General features: G+C 51.4%; 1 protein-coding gene and 2 long non-coding RNA genes across 8 annotated transcripts in view; 1 reads left to right on the top strand and 2 right to left on the bottom strand.

Annotated features, from left to right (window-relative positions):
- Positions 1–1,331: 1,331 nt before the first annotated feature.
- On the bottom strand, positions 1,332–3,929 carry LOC121916673. The gene is made up of 2 exons (XR_006100895.1): positions 3,641–3,929; positions 1,332–2,135 (listed from the first exon to the last, which is right to left on the bottom strand). It is a non-coding gene; the product is annotated as an uncharacterized LOC121916673 (long non-coding RNA).
- SMTN (smoothelin) overlaps positions 3,930–21,427 on the top strand; it is a 76,301-nt gene continuing 58,803 nt past the window's right edge. For 5 of the 6 annotated variants that reach the window (XR_006100893.1, XM_042442007.1, XM_042442008.1 and 2 more), the window contains exons 1-2: positions 3,930–7,714; positions 8,709–9,356. The gene's annotated coding sequence lies outside the window, so the exon portion shown is untranslated. The remainder of the gene's footprint in view (positions 7,715–8,708; positions 9,357–21,427) is intronic. The other variant, XM_042442003.1, reaches the window with a different exon arrangement.
- On the bottom strand, positions 13,956–21,028 carry LOC121916672. Its single transcript, XR_006100894.1, has 3 exons — positions 20,906–21,028; positions 16,303–16,395; positions 13,956–15,760 (listed from the first exon to the last, which is right to left on the bottom strand). It is a non-coding gene; the product is annotated as an uncharacterized LOC121916672 (long non-coding RNA).

Consider the following 21,427-nt stretch of genomic DNA (forward strand, 5'->3'; position numbering starts at 1 on the left):
TCTTAATCTGTCTGTTGCTTGCCAGAGCCAAAGCATGCCCTGTGCTTAAGGGCACCTAAGATGACTAAAAACCAGCATGCATTCCATCAAGATAACACATTGCCTTTGAAAATGCTCTGGGCTTTTGCAATGGATTCTGCTTATCATAAACGGAAGATTCCTGTAACACTCTTGCATCATTTGACTTCTCATCCCTTTGACCTCCCTATCAGGAATGGAACCATCACACTCAAAACATCAGTATACGTGCCTGTGACACATGCACAGCAGGGGAAGTGATGCACAACCTTTTGGACCTGGCCATTAATGGCAATGGCTGACATTCTCTGCCCAGACAATTTCCCCATTTAGGGGATGGGAGACTTCTCGCCACGCTGCTTGCCAGTGACTCAGAGCTTTAGTATACTGGAACCTTCAGTATTTAGTTTTTATGACCTTGTAAACATTTGGTTTGAAAAGCAAATAGGTTCACCCGCATTTCCAAGAACTTAAGTGGTTTGTTCCAGCTGTTGGACTATGGTGGGCCTTGTACTTTGAGTTCCAGAACTGAGCTGGGTCTGATAAGGCTGTATCGATTGCTTTAGCCCTTGGAAAGAACACGTCGCCACCAGCAGCAAAATAAACCCGGAGTGATTCTACCCAAGTGACTTTTACAAAATGGCTGAAGCCGGCAAATCTGGCTGGTCAAAACTTCCTCCAAACATGTGTTTTTTAAAAGCACAGGAATCCTGCTGGGAAAATAAATAAAACAGGTATTTCAGTCAAGGTTGGGAAGACAAAAGAACCCCAAGATCCAGCAACCGAAGCCTGGTTAAAAGAAGGACAAGGCACAGGAGGGTTACAAATGTATGATGATGACATTTAGATGCTACATAAAGTGCGGTAAAGGAACCAGGGCTTTTGCACTACAAAACTATCATCTGGAAGCACCCATCACTACAGAATTCACAAGCCTGGGAATTGATTGGAGTAGCAGAGTCAAAGAGCGTTCCTATTTCATTGACACAGAAGTCCATATCTGGTTATCTGCAGTTTCTTTTCTTTTCAGGAGCAGAAGTAAGGCTTAATTCTGTGTGTATCTGTCTTTCTTTCTGACTTTTTGCCACTACTGCAGGGAATCAGAAGCCCTTGCTGCTCAATGCAAATCCCCCAGAGATCTATCCATAGCTCTAATTCAACCTTCTGCCAACCCTTGCTAGTTCCAGAGCAAAGTTTCTAAAAATGCCCGAAAAGCACGGGGGTTTCAAAAGCTCTGGAACCAAACAAGCTCAGCATGGTTTGTTATCAATTTTCCCTTGCAACAAAAGTGAAGAAACAGAACACTGTAATAATTCGAGTGGGGAATATGTATATTCTCTGTAAGAAATGGGAAAAGATGTACAGGATGCAAAACAGAACAATGTCCGGATTTATCCTAACTTTTTGGGAAGAGAGGCAGTAGAAGAGAAAACAGAACACTGGTTTCCCGGAGAGAAGAATCCAGAAATAAGGACTGCTGGGTTGTATATTGACACATCATTGTTGCCAGTCTTGTCACCCATTGTCCTTTCAAGTGCGCACAACATTTGGGCCCTCCCACTGCAGCTGCTTTTCAGCCAATCGTGTCCCTCTGTCCATTTTCAGTGCGGCCAGATGTATGTTTGTTCCCACCTTCCAGGTTCTGGCTGGATGAACTCATGGCAGGCTTCTGTTCCATTCCGCAGCAGCAAAAGGGACTCTGGCACCCTGGCCTAGAGGCTGCTACCAGTAGAGCAGTTGCCTATGGCTGCGCCCACACTCCAGAGATAATCTGGTTTGACAGCACTATCATGGGGATTTTGAGAATTGTAGTTTGTTGCGGTGGAGCTCTGCTTCCTCACCGCTTATGTCTGTGGGGCTGAGAGAAGGGAAGATCAGAGGGCCTGGGCAGGCTCATGGAGAGAGAGAGTCTTTCCGATAGTCAGATAAGCCACTTTGAATGTGTCTGGAAACAGACTGGCAGCCATTGGAGCTGCTCTAACAAAGGGTTCATATGACCCCCAGCTTGGTCAGGTTTGCAAGGAGGCAAGAAGAGCCCCCTTTCAATCCATTGTTTCTCTGGCTTTCTTTTAACCTCCAAGCTATTCTTCCTTTCTTGGCAAGATTGTGTCTTCAGTCTGCAGATTTAGGAGTTGGGAGATAAAAGCAGAGAAAGCACCAGGGACTCAGAAAGGAAGATAATAACATGGGTGCATGCTGCCTGGGCTTTGCTTGTCAGGAGTCTGACTTGAAGGGGAGAGGTGGAAGCAAGCCTGCCCATCATTGTGTGTGTTTTTGGGAGGCTTTTTGGCATTGGATGCCCTTGCACCATGTCCCTCATAATCTGAGGCAGGGATATGTCAGGAAGAAGAGCAAAGGGTAGAAATGGCTGCGCTTGGGAACACGACTTGTTTGGACTACAGCTCCCCCAAATCTCCCCAGTCCAAGCAAATCACATTTCCAAAGTCCTGATGGTGTGAATATACGGACTTGGGCAAGGCTTGCATTGCCCTGATGGCTAGCAGAGGGCAATCTAGGGATGATGCTCATCCCCTCTAGTTTGTCCTAAGCCAAGGGCCAGCCCTACCATGAAAACGAATATGGCAGGCCTGGGGTATCATAAAACAGGACTCTTGGGTGGACTCTGCCTGGGCACCTGAGGGCTAAGAATAGTATTTAAAGCTGGTGGAGCAGAAAGGACTGGGGAGGTGAATGTGGCCGGTTGGAGAGAAGGCAGTGGAGCTTTCTCAGGGCAGCCCACTGGCTAGTCGGGGGCCAACATGGCTGGAGTGAGGTGGATCTGTTTCTGGGCTTTGCCTGGCAATCTCCATGTCGCTTGACCTACAGAGGTGCTGGATGTGTCCTTGTGCAATGTCCCAAAACACAGGTCCCTGTTGGCTGCTTTTCTCTTGCAAATGGTGGTTGCACCATTCTCTCTGCAATGGGGCCTGACGGTTTCCGTGTCAGTGGGGCGGGTGCTCTGTTCCAGGTTTTAGCCCAAATAGGAAAAGATATCCATGGTGCTGAACCCTAGACCCAGAGCAGCTTAGCATCTGAGAGAGCTCCTTTAACACTTAGGTTAAAATCTGGAGCATGTTTGTGGCCCCACAAGCATGGGAGCCACCAGCCCTGCTCCTGGCTGGGAAGAGGGAGTGCTTGGGGCTGAAGCAGCAGCAGCAGCAGCAGATTGCCAAGGGTTAAAGCTACCTCCTCCTCTCCTATAGCTGCCTCTATGGAACCTTTCCCCCCAAACCTGGCTCTCCAGAGGGAGGGGGGATCTCTGTGGCTTTTGTTTTGCCTGCCTCTGTCCTCAGATACCTGCAGTGCGACGGGTGAGCCACAAGGCGGCGCCCTTGGTTTACAAATAACCAAGTCAGTCTTCCTGATTTCCAGGCAAGCGATTTTTGGGGGGGGGTTGGTTTGAAGGACAGAACATTGCCTGTGTGTGTGTGTGTGTGTGTGTGTGTATATTTTAAAAGGAAGCCTGCCTCCTTGAGTAAGCTGCCTCCCTCTGCCTAGCTGGAGAGCCAACCCCGAGTATGCCTCCAGCCCCATCGTCCTCCCAGGCAGCAGTAATGCATCGCCCCCTCCTCCTCTTCTGCCCCAGGAACAGTTATCTGGGGGGGGGGGTAGGGTCCAGTACCTTGGGGAGCTTCTTTGCCAGATCAAATACAATCCAGACCACTGTCCCTTTCCAATGGAAGGCTCCTGATCACCACTGCCAAAGGGGATGCCTTCCCATTCTTGCAGAAACTCGGATCCCAGCAGCCTCTTTGGGTTGGCCTGAAGCAGCAGCAGCAGCAGGAGAAGGGGGGAGGGGTGGACAGCCAAAGGCCGGTCTGCTCCATTTGCTCTCTGGTAGAAATCTTCCCAGGAATCCGGTGGGGGAAGGAGCCAGGGAGGCTGCCTCACGTCTCTCACGCAATGCTCTGCCGCAACAAGAGTTGGGAGCAGCAGTGTGGCCCAGGAGCCACAAGGGGGCGCCCTTGGCTCGCGGATAGGGCAGGCCTTGCCGCTGCTGCTGCTGTTTTCCAGGCAGAAGAGCCCAGTGCTGTAAGGGAGAGAGAGAAGATCCTTCATAGCAGAAACCAGCCCTGAGGGGCTTTTTGATCTCATTCCCAAAGGCAGCACTTCTCTTTCACATATACTCGCCCCTGGAACGAACAGATCCAACTTGTGGGGAGATTATTTCGTCATCATCAAGATTTTGGGATATTGATTGGGATAATTTTACTGGTCTGTGACTGTAATAATATTTATCTGTCTATCTAGTTAGAGATAACTCGGCACTTTGGATTGTTCCCTTAAGGAATATAGTCCTTCAATTGGAATAAAGCCCAATCTTGGCTTTTAAAAACAGCACCACACCACTTTAGTCCCGGAGCAAAATATAATAGCAGCTCCTGGCTTCCATGTTAGTGGAGCGGTGAAGCTGCTCCAGGGTTCACTGCAGAATATTTAAAGGCATTTAAATATATCCTGCTTCTCCCTCGATCTGTAGGGAGAGGCGAGATGTAAATACATTATTATTATTATTTCCCACAATGCTGAAACCACTCCCCCCCCCCCAAAAAATAGCTTCAGCACCTTGTAGCGCTCCTTGAAAATCGAAACTGAAATCCCAAGGGAACAAACTGACCTCCAGCATGGAAGCCAGCAGGCCTGGAAAAGATTGGCAATGACAATGGTTTGGACTGAAGAAGGGGGCTGAGAAAGACTGGGGAAGGGCTGAGCTACCCCAGGACCTCTCTAGGGGACATCTGCCTTCTCAGAGATGGTTTTCTAGCAATTGGGGGGGGGGGATGCAGTGGGCTTCAGCCCCAAATGCTCACTAGCAACAATGGTTAGGAATGGCAGTGCACCAAATCAGCCACCAGGTGGCACATTTTCCTTAATGATGATAATGCCAGTAGTCTGGCTGGCCAGACAAGAGAGTGTGTGTATGGTGTTGGCTTGGGCAGTGGGCGTTTTAGTGACAACACAGGAGCCTGGGTCCTTTTCAAATACCCACCTTCCATCTAACAGGGATGACCCTGATTCACAAACTACACCTTTGTGGTTGCAGGGAGCGCTTTTCTTTTGACCCCCCCCCCCATGAACAAATGCACTTATTTTGGGGGGTGCAGTTGAATACCTTGCACAGCTGCTTTACAGTTTGGATGAAAACCCCATTGATGCTCCTGAGGGAGGGGTCTGGCTCCAGTGACCCCCTTCTGAGTTGGACCCTTGGCAGTGGCAGGTGGTGGCTCCCGCGTCATTGCGGCCATCCCTCCACCTTCATGCCTGACTTTGACGAAAGTAGTCATGGTTTTTTGTGAGTCTTTTGGGCTCTGTGACCACGTTCTAGAAGAGTTGATTCCTGATGTTTCGCCAGCATCTGTGGCTGGCATAATCATGGTGTTGAACCCTGTTCATAGGTCCAGAACGCATGGCTTCCATGTTAGCGGAGTGGTGAAGCCACTCCAGGATCAGTACCTAAATAGGTTCAGTACTTTCCAGTCAGGGAGGTGTCAGTGGGGTAGTATCCTATGCCTGTGATGGAAATCCATTCAAACAACAGCAGCTAGGAATTGCAGTGTAGAGACTGAGCCATGAGGTGGCGCTTTCTCCTTAAGAACAAGGGCTGAAAGGCAGCAAAAGCTTTGAGTCGCTCAAAGAAACTTCCAGACTTTGAGAAGGCCTATGAACCTCTGCTAGGTTGGGGAAATGCATGGACTGGGATGTTAATTAGCATTGGATGCAGATTCCAGGAAAGGATAGAAAGATACAGAGGCCTATGTTTTGTTGCTGAGCAGCAGGAACGAAGAGGCTGCAGATGTTTTTGGACTGCAACCCCCAGCAGCCCTAGGCAGCAGAAACAGTGGTGATGGTTGGTGGAAACTGTAGCCCAACAACTTCTGGGGGACTTGCCTGTTCTTGCTGGTGGTGGTGTTATGTGTTGATAAAAACATGAAGGAAAGCCCAACTACTGGAAGGCCACATCCTTCATTGTTACTCTCAACCAGACTGGAGAAATGGAATGAATGGGCTTTACCTCCATATTGACTCACACTTACTAAGTGGATGGGTCTCCTATAGTTGAAACTAACAACAAGAAAAAGGGGCTCAGCACACTTTGGGCAAGTCTTTCCAAATTCAGAGTAGCTTGCCAGAGGAGAGCTGGTCTATTACTAATCTGGACGTCTTTAAAAAAGCGGTCAGGACAGATCTCTTCCGACTGGCCTTCCCACATTAATGCCTCAGTCGCTCCCATTGACTCCCCTGTTTGCTTTGTTTCAACAGTGTTCATTGTATTGTTTATTATAGTTACTGTTACTAATTTTGGGTTGATGGTGGATGGGTTTGTGGGAGATTTTATTGTATTGTATTTATATTTTAATGTCGTAAGCTGCCTCGGTCTCATTGTAGAGATGGGGTGTAAATAAATTGTATTATTATTGTTGTTATTGTTGTTTTTATTATTAACATCCAGAGCAGATTGACAGCCCCAAGAGAATGGGAGCCACCAACTCAGAATTGAGTGGGAGGATGCGACCAGTTTGACTGAAGAAGTAGAAAATTGAGGGAGAGGACCTTGAAGGGCCCCTATGGAAACCCACTTCCCCAAAACAGGTTTTCTGGAAATGAGGGGGGGGACTAGTGGGTTTTTGTGTAGTCAATGCCAATGACTTCAGGCCTACTGCTCCCTGGCAAGAATGGCTGGGAGACTGCCATGTGGTGATTGAGCCACAAGGTGGCGCTTTCTGCTTAGGGATAAGCCAGGGGCTGCTGCTGCTGCTGATTTCCAGACAAACGAGTCTTTCTGTGCTGCTGGTTGGGGACATTTTAGCGATCAAGCGGAACCTTGCATCCTTTGAAAAAGATTTTTTCCATCTCGGCGTGACTGCAGGACCAACCCTGCATATGGTCTCCATTCACCCTTTACAACGTTGTTGCTACAGATTGCACTTCTCTTTTGACACCCCCCCTCCAAGAATGCACAGCCGCACCTATTTTGGGGACATGCCCCAGCACTTTGGATGGCTCCCTTCAAGTCTGGAATACAACCCAACGTGAATTCATCGTCCTTTGTCAAACAGAAACCATTGGGCACCATTGGCAATGGGGATTCCTCCTTGTTGTCCTAGAAAGAGAGGCAGTGCTCTTGAAAATGAGTTGGGGGGAGGTGAAGAGGCAGCAACCAGAGAGAGGGCAAAGCTGCCACATCTCCCTGGTACTTCTTTATATGCAGTGTCTTTCCTCCAATTTGCCTTTCCAGCTCCTTTTTTTTGGGGGGGGGGGGACCCAGTTTGCAAGAGCGGCCAGACCCTGTAAAGTGGTGGTGGAACCACAAGGGGGCGGTATTTGTTTAGGAATATGGAAGCCAGCCCTGCTGATTTCTAGACAAAGGGTTTTTGCCATGTTTGTGCAAGGGAGCTTTTAGTGAGAAAACCAAACCCTGACTCCTTTAGAAATGACCTGCTTTCCCCTCCTTGATTGTAGAAGTGACCCCGAGTATGGTTGTGATTCACACCCAACAACACTGCGACTACATGCAGCATTTCTTCTTTTCCCTAGGAATGAACACTTGCAGAGGATCCACCATCCGCTCTGAAATGGAAGCTACTGGATGCTACTGGCAGCAGGAATGCCTTCTTAGGTCTTTCCATCAAACTGGACTATGCCCTGCCATGGTTGTGGGCTGAAGGAGGAGCAAGCTGAGAGAGGAAAAAAAAATGTAAGGGTCTATTATCCCCCACTGAACCATTTGGGGAAACCTACCCCAAAGTAGGTTCTCTGGGGCAAAGAGGAGAGTGCCATAAGTTGCATTGTGGGGGATCAGCCACCAGAGTGCAGCCCTTGCCCGTCATTAAGGCCAGAAGGGCAGCCAAATACTGTATTTGCACTGCTGAAAGAAAGCCCTAAGTCGGGTAGGCAACCTTTTTGAGCCGGGGGCCGGGTTGCTGTCCCTCAAGACAACTGGGGGGCTGAAGCCAAAAAATAAATAATTAATTTTTTTAAAAAATTAAATATATAAATAAACCAGGACAAATGTAGGACAAAATTTTCAAATGGAAGACTTTTTTTAAAAAAATGGAGGACACGCAAAAAAATTTGCTGATTTTTAAAAAATGTTAATAAAAATGCTGTTTCTGAGGCTTCTATAGACAATGCCCCCCCAGCGGCAATCGGTGGCAGGACCGGGCTGGGGCCAGTCCCAAGGCCTCGCCGGGCCGCATCTGGCCCACGGGCCGCAGGTTGCCTACCCCTGCCCTAAGTGTAGTGGCTAGGACAGTGATGGCGAATGTTTTAGAGACTGAGTGCCCAAACTGTAACCCCAAACCCGTGTATTTATTGCAAAGGGCAACATCCCTGTGGCTTTCTAGTAAAAAACTCTGGTGAACTCTGCCCTGGGTGATGGCACGTGTGCCCACAGGCTAGGAGAATGGCGGGGCTGTGAGGTTCGTGGTGTGGAAGAGGCGGGTGTTGGGGGTGAGCCAGGAGGGGAGCTGACAGGGGTTGCAGGCTATTGCTGGTCGCAAGTGGACCCATGGAACAAAAGTTGAAAAGTTTCATCATGTAGAGCAAGCGCATGGATTCAATGGGCCTCCCATGGCTGAGACTTAAGAGGTGAGGCTCATAGAGCTCTCCAGGTGTTCTTGGACCTGAGTATGTTTTTGATCTGAGTACCGCACCACTTGTCGCACAACCATTCTGCCTTGTTTCCCCAGGAATCGACAGCCAGACCTCTGAGGAGCTTATGGTTGAGCACCTTGGATGGCCCCTTGAAGAAGAAAAGGGGAATAAAACCCAGAATTGAGTCACTGCCCATTTCCAAACCGAAGCCATTGGATATGCTGCCACCTTGTGCTTCTAGCAACTGAGGCTTCAGGTCATCCTGATTGGGAGGGAGCAACAGTTTTGACTGAAGCAGCGGCAAGCTGGTGTCTACGTGTAGGGAGGTTAAGAGCATCTCTCCTTTCTGGAAATGTCTCTTCCCCAACCTGGTTTTCCAGGGATGGGGAGAGAGAAGGAGTGTGCTTTTATTGCAAGCGTACAGGACTCAAGTCCATGGGCTCACTAGCAAGCAGAGATGGAAACTGCCTTTTGGCGATGACCCACCAGATGGCGCCCTTTGCTTAGGAATAATGGAAGCACTGCTACAGTTCAGCTTTTCAGACAATATAGGACTTTTCTGCTACTTGATGGGAAAGGTCATATTGATGAATAAAACAGAAGCCTGGGCCAGGACCTTGGATGGGGGTTTGCGGTCCCTTCTGCCAAGGAAGCCATTGGCCTGCCTGCTTGCTGCCCTTGCCGCAACTGGGCCTTGCCCCGGGAGCCTGATTTGGAGGAGCTAATGAAGAGACAGAAAGAAGGTAAGGGCACCCCTTCTGTAGTGCCTCCCTACTGAAAAAGTCCCTCCCCAAAGGCTGGTTATCTGGGCAGCCAGTGGGCTTTCGTCAGGAGTGTGGCAGTCAAACTCATCCCTGCAACAATGACCAGGAACTGTAATGTGACAGATCAGCCACAAGAGAGCGGTCCTCGCTATGGAATAAGGAAGCCCGGGTTGTCTGCTGATTCCAGACAAGGGAGACTCTTTCTGCTGGGCCACTTTGGCCTAAGGAGGGTTAATAATGCAGTCAGCCAGCAGGCAGTGCCCTTTGCTTAGCAGTAAGAAAGCAAAGGCAGCCCAACTGGATGGCTGTCTGTTGGGGATGCTTTGATTTGAGATTTCCTGCATGGCAGGGGGTTGGACTGGATGGCCCTTGTGGTCTCTTCCAACTCTATGATTCTATGAACCTGACTGTGGCTGAGAGAGCCCTCTCAGGTTCAGAAAATCTAAGGGTTGGCGATGGCTTGTAGAGTCTAGGTTGCTCCCTTGGCAAGAGCAGCTCCAAAGATCCCTTGCAGATTCCCAGAGACAAGGCCCAGTGGTTCTGACTGCCGTTGCCAATGCTGGCCTAGAGTGAGAACTTAGTGTCCCTCTTAACTTGTGGCCTGGTTCCTCCATTTTCTGCCTTGCAGTGGTCTCCCAGTTCTGGTTCTCACTGGTGGATTTTAGCAAGTGTTTATTACTGGACTTTGTAATGGAGATTAGGACATTGCAATGTCCATTGGTAATGGACACATCTCCTCCAATGCCTTACTGCCATCCCCCAGCATCAGCCCCCTGAGTATCTGTAATCCAAAGTCAGTGCTGTAGACTTCCAGACAGAGTCCATGTGGGAAAGAAAATCCCTTTGTGTGGCTGTCAGAGCCAACCAAAGAGCTGCCTGGGGTTGGACCTGAGAATCACTCTATGTGCAAAAGGTTAGAACCTGGATTGCCATCCTGTTGTCTTTATGCCACCATCAGTAGCTGGGTGTCGAATGTATTCAGACCCTTCCTCTCTGTGCTACAGACCGGCCAGTCTATATCTCTCTCTCTGCTTACCTTTGGCTAAAGCAGGAGTGGGACTCCTGTGATCCTCTAGATGCCTTTCTTTTAAAATGCTTTAAATTGCTTTATTGCATCTGCAACATTCAGCGGGAACAATACACAGGGGGGAAAACACCATTATAAAACTAAGGCAGACGACTGTTATAAAATTTCTTCTTGCTATTCACTGTTGCAAGAGACCCCTCTAAGGCTTCCTTGTGTTTTCTAGGGGTTTATATGGGAAGTTAAGTTTTACTGTGAAATGAATACAGTGATACCAAATGGCCCCAAATATGTCTGCATTAGTTACTCTCAGCAACTGCCTGGATTTCATGGTCAGTTTCTCTGCCGGCCCAGTGGTCCATATTCTATCCATCCATTCACATAAGGTAAGTCCTTTGGGGGTTTTCCGTCATGTTGTTCTTTCAAGTCTGATGAGTAACAAACTAACAGAGTCAGGAGAGAAATGAATACAATTATACATGCATTGTAAGGAAGTTTACAAGGGTTGGTTTCCACACAAACAGTCCAAGACCAATATTAAATGTACAACCCATGCAATTTTGTGATGCTGAAGGCTCAATAGATGTGAAAGTCCAAATGCACATGGATCTTTTCGCAGGTAGACGAATGACCATAGGTGGAAACCAGCCAATATTAGAACAAAGACCAACCGTATTTTGACCCTGCTGTCTCCATCACTGGCCAGTATACACCTTTTGTATCTTTGGATTCTTTCCACCAGTCAGAGGCAAACGCATCCATGTTGACTTCCCCACATAAATAAGAACAGATGTGTCTTTTGCCTTCACCAGCCATAGCCTGTGTAACTCCTTATTCTTTAGGGAAGCATTGTTCCCTTGAAACAGTGATGGCATTCGCCTAGTTTGACCCATATGTACTGTTTGGTCAGTATTTTCTTGCTATGCCTCCGTAACTCAACTCTCTAGATGCTGTTGTACTGCAGCCCCCAGCATCCCACTACCCTTAGCTCCGCATGTGGAGATGCATGCTACACGACCCTGGTGTAGGAGTATGGCTACAGTTAGTAACTGCAAAATGGCTTTCTTCTTGGGGGGATCCATAGGGCTCTAGTTGGGATAAAGGAACTGGTGGTTTAGCTGGGCCACTTGGTCCTTCTTAAGTGTGTGCTTGGGCGACCCAGTCCTGAGCCAAGTCTCCCGTCTCTGTGCAACTAAATCCATGGGACTGGTATGTCGGGGAGGGACCGAGGCTTCCCTGCTCAGGAGGGCAAGTGGTCAGCGGTGGGGCTGGGGCCTCCCATGGCAGTGGGGCAGTGAATCCTCTCCAGGGATTCATCCATCCTTGATGTTTATCACACTATACTCTTATAGTGCTACTATTCCACTTTGACTGCTCTAGCTGCCTCCTGTTGCATTCTGGGATTTGCAGTTTGAGAATTCTAAATACCCCTCCTTAAAACTGCAAATCCCAGAATGCAACAGGAGGCAGCTAGAGCAGTCAAAGTGGAATAGTAGCACTATAAGAGTATAGTGTGATAAACATCCTTGATTTGGTGGGATTGCGTCCAGCCCTTTGGAGAGCTCTTCTAAAGCCTGCTCCAAACCCTGCAATGGATTGACTGCCTCACTGACATGGAAGCCACCCATCCTGCCACTCGTTGAGAAGAAGTGGCCATGGGAAGTGAAAAAGAGCAACCATGGCCCCCAGGTGCCTCTTTGCTGGCTCTCAGCTGCTCTCCTGCCAGCATGAGCACTGTGTGTCTCTGTGTGTGTGTCGCTCTCTCTCTCTCTCTCTCTCTCTCTCTCTCTCTCTCTGTGTGTGTGGTCACATCCTCACTGGAGCAAGAATCCGGGTTGAGACCGGTTTCACATGCTGTGGAATTCTGGGATTGGTGGTGTGGCACCAAGCTGAGTGTGTGTGAGTGTGGGCTCAGGCGCTGCCTTGCTGGAAGTGAGCCAGCGCTGCAGTGGGGCGGATGGGCCACCAGGCGGCGCCCTCTGCTTACAAATCTCCTTCGGAGCCAAGGCCCGGCGTTGCTGCTGCAGGAGGAGGAGGAGGAGGGGGGGCCTTACCCAGCAGCCCCAGGCCCTTGGGGCTCCAGGCTCCCAGCCCCGCCGCCAGGAAGCCCCGCGGCCAGGGCTTCTTCTGAGGAGGCTGCAGTTGGGCAAATGCAATGGCGCCCTCCTGTCAGCGCCCAGGCAATGCCAGGGTCGGAGTGCAGGCGCCGAGGAGGGAGGGGGGAGGCCAAGGCCAGGATCATGCCCGTTCCCCGCCTCCCTTGACCCGCCAGGAGGCCCCTCCCGCCCCCCAGAAGAACCCTCTCCTCCTCCAGCTGCTGTTGCTGCTCCTGCTGCTGCCAGGGGCCCGATCCACCCCCGGGATTGGCTGGCACGACCTCTGGCCCAGGCCCCTCCCTCCCTGCCTGCAGCAGCGACCCCCGGGACTCTCCGGGGGAGGAGGAGACGGGCCCCGGCGTTGCCACGCGGGATCTGGGCCTCAACGCCGCCCCCCCTTACCTTTCCTATGTGCGACGTCCCTCCCAACAGCCGGCTTGCCAGGGATGGGGGCCAGGGGGAGGAGCCACGGGGAGGAGGGGGTCACGTGGGTGCCTGGCTCTGGGTGTGTGCAGCACCAAGCCGAGCGAGAAGTGAAACGTGGCGGCTGAGCCACAAGGCGGCGCCCTTGGCTTAGGAATGGCGAAGGCCAGGCAGCAAACCCTGCTCTGCTCTGAATCCCCCAAACAGGGAGAGGCACTTGGGGCCTTCCGATGTGGCCAACACGGCTGCCCCTGAATCTCTTTTCTGTTCCTGAGACACACACAGAGAGAGGTACAGGTTGGCAAAGCCTCCCAATCTTTGGTAGGCATCTGGGGGAAGGGAAACGGGAGAGGTTCTCTACCTCTGAACCTGAGAGCTCAGGTTCAGACTAAAGCCCCCAGCAGAATCATTGCTCTGCCAGCTTGGGGGTCAAGAGGTTTTCCACTGACAGAAGCAGCCTGGTGGCTCTGGGTGGTTTGCTGAAGGAAGGCTATAGAGGCCTGCATGCTGTTGGGGAAGCACTCTAGATGTTTGGGGACTACAACTCCCAGCAGCTCTACGCAGCAGAAACCCTGGCAAGGGATATTGCCAATTGCAGCCCATCCCATCTGGAGGGCCACATGATGACCACCCGTTCCTATGGACAGTCCTGGCCAAAGTAGGCCCATTAAACCCATGAGATTTCCCTTTGCATAGGCTCATGTTTGCCAAGTGATCTGTTGGGTCTACTATAGTTCAGACTAAGCAAAAGGATTCTACCCCCAAATGTCCCTGGATATTGACCCTCTGGTGTCATTGGCTATGGCAGGGCCAGTCCAAGCTATTATGTGGCCTGAAGATCCAAAATGGCACCCCTCCCCGCTTACTCCACGTATGGAAGGCGAGAGGCAGCTGGATGGTTCTTCAGCCCCAAGATGTGCTGAGCGAGCCATGTGTCACCCAAAGTCGGTGCAGCCAGCTTCTAGGCAGGCTCACCAAAGGCCCAGGCCAGAGAGAAAACCCCCTCATCCCATGCTCAGAGTCAAGACAACTGCCTGGGCTGGAAAGAGGTTTATTAAGCTTTACATCCAAGTAGAACACTACATGAAACATCTCCCCAGCTCCATCCATGAATTAATACTGGATCTGCTTTGGGTCCCAGACTAGAAGAAAGGCAAGACATCAAACAGACAGGCAAGCAAACACACCAATAAAGAAATAAATAAGAACTCTGTTGGTGGGTCAGTCTTGCAAGACAACATCTTTCCTTGCACTTACCCTTGTGCCAAGGAGGGCTAGGGATCACATGGCCCTCCAGGTGGCAACTGTGACCCTGGGCACCTTGGACAGTCCTTTCCAAGTTCTGAGAGCTTTTGGCCTAAAGCCAGCCTAGCAATAATGGCAAGGAGCTGTAGTGTGGCAGGTGAGCCACCAGGTGGCGGCCTTTGCTTAGAAATCGGGAAGCCTGTGCTGTCGCCTCATTCCGTCAAGGAAGACTGGCTCCTCTGTTCCTTTGGAGGGAGGGTCTTGTAGCAATAAAAGAAAGAAGCCCCCAAAACCATCTTGGTTAGACATCCCCCTGGAAGCCCTTAGATACCATTGGACTGCAGATCCCCCTCTCTCATCCTCTCAGGAGCTGCATCTGCTGCTGATTGCGAAGAAATAACCCTTTGGGCGGAAGCAGCAGCAAATGGGGGAGGAAATGTTAAGAGCCCCCTCTTCCAGGAAACTAAACTAGAAATTTATTGGAAGCTGGCTTTCTAGGGGTCAGGGTATGTTCTCGGGCCTGGATGACTAACCCAGCCAGACAACAGTGGCCAGGGAAGTGCAGTGTGGCAGATGAGCCACAAGGCGGTGCCCTTTGCTTACAAATCAGAAAGCGCCAGCGCTCGCTTTCCACTCATAAGAAACGACCAAGCTGCTTAGGAGCCCAAGGTAGTAAATCCTGGATAGGAAAAAGAAGAAGGCACAGGTGGCAGTTAGGGAGGGAAGGGGTCAGGGCTGACCCTCAGTGGTGAGAATTTTGTACTTTCTCTGATGGTGGCATGCAATTTCCAGCATTAAACATGGCGTGGCAATCAGAGACTGCCTTTCCCATGTGCTGGATTAGACAGAGGGCATTGCCTGACCAAACAGGAGCCTGCATCCTTTTTCATCCGCCTCCTGGTAAGCCCTGAGTATGCTCTTGGTTTGCATCCTAGAGTCCTAGTCTCACAGGGCTAACTCCCCCCTCCTTTATGGCTTGTACTGCCCCCCCCCCCCCCAGAAAGAGCCTCTTGCTATGGCTGGGGGTGGCTTGGACTCAGCTGGACAAGGAACTGCAAACAGCCTTAATCTAGGGCTAGCCAGGATGCTAAGCTCTCTCTATTAAATAGGTCTCCGCTGCTTTCAGGGTCAGATTAAAAACCAGCAGGGCTTCATCACCTACCGAGGAGGTGATGATGGGTTGAACCCAAGCAGTGTCCCTTTCCCTTCTGCCCCTCAATAGAGGACACCTACCTCCCCAAACGCTGGTCTTCCGGCGTCGGGAGATGTGTGTGTATACGCGAGTGACCTAGATTCATCCTAGCACTACAGTATGGAGGCTGAGCCACAAGAGGGCGGCCTCCGCTTAGGAATATTGCAAGAAAGGCCCTGCGCCAATTCTTAGTGATGCTGAAGGCTGGGAAGGCTTGGGAATCTCGGCTAGGACGCTGGTGGGGCTGGGAGCCCTGGCGGGGGTCTGGTACCAGGCACTGGGTGGAAGAAGCCATGGATGCTGCTGGCCAAGCGGATTCTTCCAGGTTGTTCTTCCAGCAACCAGGGCTGACGCTTCATCTCCTTCTTCGAAGGCAGTCATGGTTTGGGCGGAAGCAGCAAAGCTGGGGAAAGAATCATCAACAAGGTCATGAGTACCCATAGCAGGCCAAATGCTCTTGCCCCAGAGCTATTCCAGGAGTGGGTCCTTGCCACACGCGTGTGTGTGTATGTGTGTATCTGTGTGTGTAACCTAAATTTCTCCTAGCAACAAGGGCTAGGGACTGCAGCGTGGCGGCTGGGCCACAAGAGGGCACCCTTGGCTTAGGAATTAGGAAAGGCTGCTCAGGCGTCCAGAGCGAAAAATCCTCTTGCTAGGCAAATGATGGGGTAGGCGAAGGGGGGGCGGCGGCAGAGTGTCCTCTATTTCCCCCCTCTGGTCCCTTAGCTTCAGCTGTTCCGGGAGGGGGCTCCCAGGTCTTGAAGACAGTGGGTCTGTGGTGGGTTCTCTTGCAGATTTCAACCCAAGGTCCTAGCCCCTTTCTAGGGCTGAAGAATTCCAAGGGAGAACCAGAGCTGACTCACTGCCTCCATGACCTGGGACCCCCCCCCCGTCCCTGAGGAGATGGCTTGTGGAAAGGTGGGGTGCCCTGTCCCCCCCCAGTACCTCTCGACTGGAAAGATCCCTCCAAAGAGCTGCTTTTCTGGGGAGCCAGCGGAGCCTTTTGTCACCAGCGCCGCCTGAGAGTCGTCGTCTTCCCTGCAACAGAAACCAAGGACTGTAGTATGGCAAGTGAGCCACAAGGGGGCGGCCTTTGCTTAGGAATCCCGAAGCCCGGCTTGGCGGCTGGGTTCCAGTGGATTTGGGCAGAGGCTGCTTCAATCCTAAAAGGAGCCAGAAGGGGGCGGCCTTGGCTTAGCAAGGAGAAAGCCAAGGCTGCCAAACCTTTGTGTGACTGAGACTGCTAGACACAGACAACCTCCAAGTCTCTGAGAGGGCGGGTTGCCAGGAGAGAAGGAAAAATATGGAAGCTGTATCCTATTTATTGCTAGCCCTGCTATGCAGAGGAGACCCAGTGAATCCATGGGGGTGACCCACGCCTTGACTCATCTTCCAACCATGGATTCTATGGGCCTGCTCCAGTCCAGGCTAACCAGCAGGACAGAGTCCAAAGTGACCCTGGAAAGACTGGAGGCACGGAGTGACCCCCACCAGACCCCCTCCCTGCAATTGGCCCAGGGAGGAGCAGCACAAGATATCGGGCGGCCTGAAGATCAAGATGGTGTCCCCCATTCCTAGTCTGTGTAGAGAAGCTGACTGGTGCCGCTCCCCCTTTTTTTCAACACAATGATAGGAAATTCTCCCTCTGGTGTGTATAAAGGGATCAGGCCAGCCAAGAGGTCAGGAAAGGCCATGGGGCTCACGGTTTTCTCCCCTGATGGCTTGCTGCTGCCTCCCAGCATCAGCTGCTTGAGCCTTCTATGTCAGCACTCTAAAATAGGAGTTGGCAAACTGGGCCGCCTGTGGTCCTTGGAAATCCACATTGCGGTCCCTGAACCCCCTTGAGGTCCCCAGATGCCCCCAGACTGCCTCACATGTATAGTTCTGGTGCCATTTTTCAGGCAATTTCTCCCTCCCAAACTGGCTGCAAATGCAATGCAGTCCCCAAATGCCTAGAAAACAAAATAAATAAGGTGGGAAAACTGGCCAGAGTCTCAGCCAGAAGTGATGCCACATCACTCTCACTGTGCCAAAAGGTGGCAGTGAGGCCTCCATAGCTGCCCACCCTGGCCTCAAAAAGGGATGCCCCAGACAGTACTTCTCTTGGGCTTCAGAATCCTGAGATCTCTAGTTATGGGTGGCCTGGGACATCTTGGCTTGAGATCTCCAAGGGTCTGCAGTGTCTGGTGGCATCCATGACAGGGTGCGGCTGGGGCAGTGGAAGCACTCAGAATTTTAGGATGACCTTCATAGCAGCTTTCTGAGTTGTCAAACCACAGCCCTCCTCTACAACCAGCACTTTAAAAGCTTGCATTTAGTCCCCAATGGAGAAGGATTTAGCAGCTGTGCCACTCAGGGGGAGGAGGGGACAGTTTGGACTGAAGAGGCAGCAGGCTGAGGAAAAAAAGTGATGGGCTATTTAATGCCAGTATCTCTCTGTATGAAATGTCCATCCCTCCTCTGAAAGTTGCTTCTCTGGGAATGGGTCTGAGACCCTGTCGGCATCCATTGCATCTGTGACTTGTCTTGGGTTGCTATAGCAAGAATATGGGCCATCTGGTGGCACCCTTGGCTTAGGAATAGTGACGTCTGTCTTGTCTGCTGATTCTGCCATGTTGCTTTGGGCAGAGGATGTTTTAGTAATAAAACGATTGGAAAGAGAAACAGCAGCATTGGAATATAGCCACAAACCCCCTTCCATCAACAGTGGGTTGAACAGGGGCAATGGTTTCCTGGCACACTACACACCTGATAACCTAGTTAACCGCCCAGCCTCATAGGGCTTTATGGGCCAGTTTGTCACATCGCCTTTCTGGTTTCCAACCAGAATCACCTGCACTCCAGTAACTCCCACCACCTTTTGTATGGTAATCTACTCACCTTGGCTTCAAGCAACCTCTGTCCTCCTGCCTTTGTCCCTTGACCATCATAAACTGAACTTGCCACCTCAACACCATAACCCAACGTCTTGCATTTCTACTGCTATTCTCATACACAGCCTGCTTATATCTGTCTCAGGACTCTCTGCTCCATGCATCTGAGGAAGCAGACTCAAGTTTCCCTAATCTCATGCTACCAGCTTCTTTCTTTCTCTCATTTAGTCTCAAAGGTGTTAGATGATCCTTTCACATAAGAATTAAAAAGGAAGCCTGCATCCAAACCTGGGTTCAGCACCATGGACATGCCCTTTGAAATAGAAGCCATGAGACACCCTTGGCAGTGCAGAGTCCTCTGCGTCATCCTTTCTGCAACAGGGCCTGCATCTCCCACTGGTTTGGTGGAGGTAACTGTTTAGACTGAAGAAGCGGCAAATAGGGGAAGGAATGTTAAGCCCCCCCCCCCTCTGACTAGAAACCCACCAAAAGCTGGTTTTCCAGAGCCTTGGAGGAGCCACTGGCCTGTCCTCACAGATGCAAGGGCTGGGAGCTGCAGTGTCACAGAGGAGCCACAAGCGGGCGCCCTTCACTTACAAATAAGCCAGGCAGAGTGGCAGACTCTTTGTGCTGCTGAGTGACAGGAGGCTTAGAAGAGCCTTCAGAATCCCTGGAAGCAAATGGTGGCTTTGGCAAGCCCTGCACTTTGAGTCGCTCCTTTCACATCCCAGCTAGCGCCTTGAGCAGGATGACTGCTCTGTCTACTTGGGAACCATCTGCCCTGCCAGGGGGGTGGATGGGCAACCCCTGGGACAGAAGCAGGAGGAGAAGGGAGAGAGGGAAGGTGCTCTTCTCCCCCAGCAGCCCTCTACTAGAGGGTTATTTCTCTAGTGTGGATGCAGACCAATACAGATTCCCAGGCTCACAGAAAGCTCCGAAGGTCTGGGCCACTATTCCTATTATAGTCGTCGTTAATGTCTTCCCATTTATCCTTCCTCGCTCCCAAAACTGGGACTTCGGGCAGCTTACAAAAATGGAAACAAACAGGGGTAAGAGCAATCAAACAAGAGAAGTCAAAACATATTAAACTGTATTCTTAAAGGCACAGTCCAACTATAAAATCTTTTCAGCCAAATCCATGGAAGACCAAAGTCATAAGATGACATAAGATTCAAAGCCCTTACAGTCACTTTCTAAAAAAAACGACCAGAAGAGAAAATATCTTGCTTTTCTACAGAAGGACAGCCTAGCTTCCCTGGGGAAGGAGTCCCAAAACTTGGGAGCAGCCACCAAGAAGGCCCTCTCCCATGTCTCCACCAGACGTATCTGTGAAGATGGTGGGATCAATAGAAAGGCTTTCCCCCATGATCTTCAAGTTCAAGCAAGGTCACATACAGTCCACATTAAGCAGAATGAAGGCATTTGTTTGCGCAATTTGTTTGTCCTCCTCCAACCCATGACCAATGACTGACACCAGTTTAGAGCAGCATCTGCTTCTTTGGAGGAAGGTGGAAAGGCATGGTAGAGTTGGGTATAGTCAATATACTGGTGACACCAAATCCCAAAGCCCTGGACAACTCCCCATAATTTCACGTACAGTATATATTAACTAGCATAGGAGACATCAGGGATGCATTCCCCTTCTTCCTAATGCAGATCACCACAATGGCAACCAAAGCTGTCACCTAGGACTTCCTAGCCCTGAGAGGCCACCACATGCTCTCAAGAAGGAACACTGGAGACTGGCCAACAGTTAAATTTGGCACAGTGTCATCCGGGAGAGATCTTTCCAACAGAGGTCTTGCAACAGCGGTTGGGACTTTGCCTTGCTGGAAAGAGACACAGGCAGCAACCTTGGCCTGCTTGGCCCACCCCGCTCTGGCCAGTTTAATGCGCCAAAGTGGGCCCAGGGCACAACAGGTGGACCTTCCTGCTCCAAGCATCCCAGGCGCATTCTCCCACTGCGCAAAATGGGAGGGCACCCATGACCATGGCACAAGTGGGAGCCTGAGTCACATCCACCAGAACCTGTCCTCCAAGTCAGAAGGAAACCCAGCAATGTTATCTGCAAAGTACCCAGTCGATTCTTCCCAGGAGGAACCCCTCTCCTGGCAAGCTCCCTCCTACCTTCTGGAGCTGGGGAAGCCCTGGGGTGGCAATGCAAAGCTAGAGTCTGTAGAGTCAGGGCCTGGGGAAGGGAAGCCAGGTCCTTCCCAGCAGCAAGGGCTGGAGAGCTGCAGTGTGGCCGTTGGGCCGCACGGGGGAGCCCTTTCCAGGCCAAGGCAGCCAAGGCCTTTGTGCGGCTCAGAGGAGAGACTCCCCAAGAGACCCTCGGCTAGGAAGGCAGGGGGGCCAGGAGGCTGGGGGCCTAGGAGACAGCAAGGGACCCTTGGCCTCGGCTCTGCCCCTTCCAGTTCCCTGCCCTGAACGACCCCTTGGGCTCTCCTGGCAGGGGGCACCCAGGTCTTTGGGGCGGTGGGTCTGCAGTGGGTTCTCTTGCAGATTGGAAAGGCGATCTCCAAGGGCTAGGCCTCCCCTCCGGAGAGGTCTGGAACGATCGCAAGGAAAACCCACAGCAGACTCAGCGCCCCACTGACCTGGGAAGCCCCTGCCCCGATTGGCAAGAAGGAGCCAGCGGAGGACAAAGGGGAAGCGCCCTACTCCCCCAGTTGTACCTTTCCAGTGGGCAGAGCCCTCCCCAAAGCTGGTTTTCCGGCGATCGGGACAGGAAGGAGGAGCCCTCTGGCTTCGGTCACGTGCCTGTGACATCACTCCGCCCCAGCAGCAGCAGTAGCAGCAAGCTCTGGGAGTGGCAATGTGACAGGTGAGCCACAAGGGGGCAGCCTCTGCCTTCCAATCGAGAGGGCCGGTGGCGGCTGCTTTGGTTGGGACAGAGGGCCTGCAGGGATACGACCGGCCAGGAGGGGGCGCCCCTTGCTTAGCAGCAAGCAAGCATAAAGGCCTGGGTGCAGCAGGGGACAAAGCGGCCCAGCAAGGCTCACAAACCCTAAGGCTTTCTGGCTGGGAAAATGATAGGGCTGGGGAAAGAGATGGCAGGCTGCTGGCAGGGAAGATAGAAGGGAAATGAGTAAGAAGCCTGCATGCTCTTGCAAGGCCTTGCCAGAGAAGTCCATCAGTGTGTCTGCTCCATACCAAGGTTCAACCTTTCTGGGTGTAGGAGCACATTGAACTTGGTC

This window comes from Sceloporus undulatus, chromosome 10 (genome assembly GCF_019175285.1).
Source record: "Sceloporus undulatus isolate JIND9_A2432 ecotype Alabama chromosome 10, SceUnd_v1.1, whole genome shotgun sequence".
NCBI classification, from domain to species: domain Eukaryota; kingdom Metazoa; phylum Chordata; class Lepidosauria; order Squamata; family Phrynosomatidae; genus Sceloporus; species Sceloporus undulatus.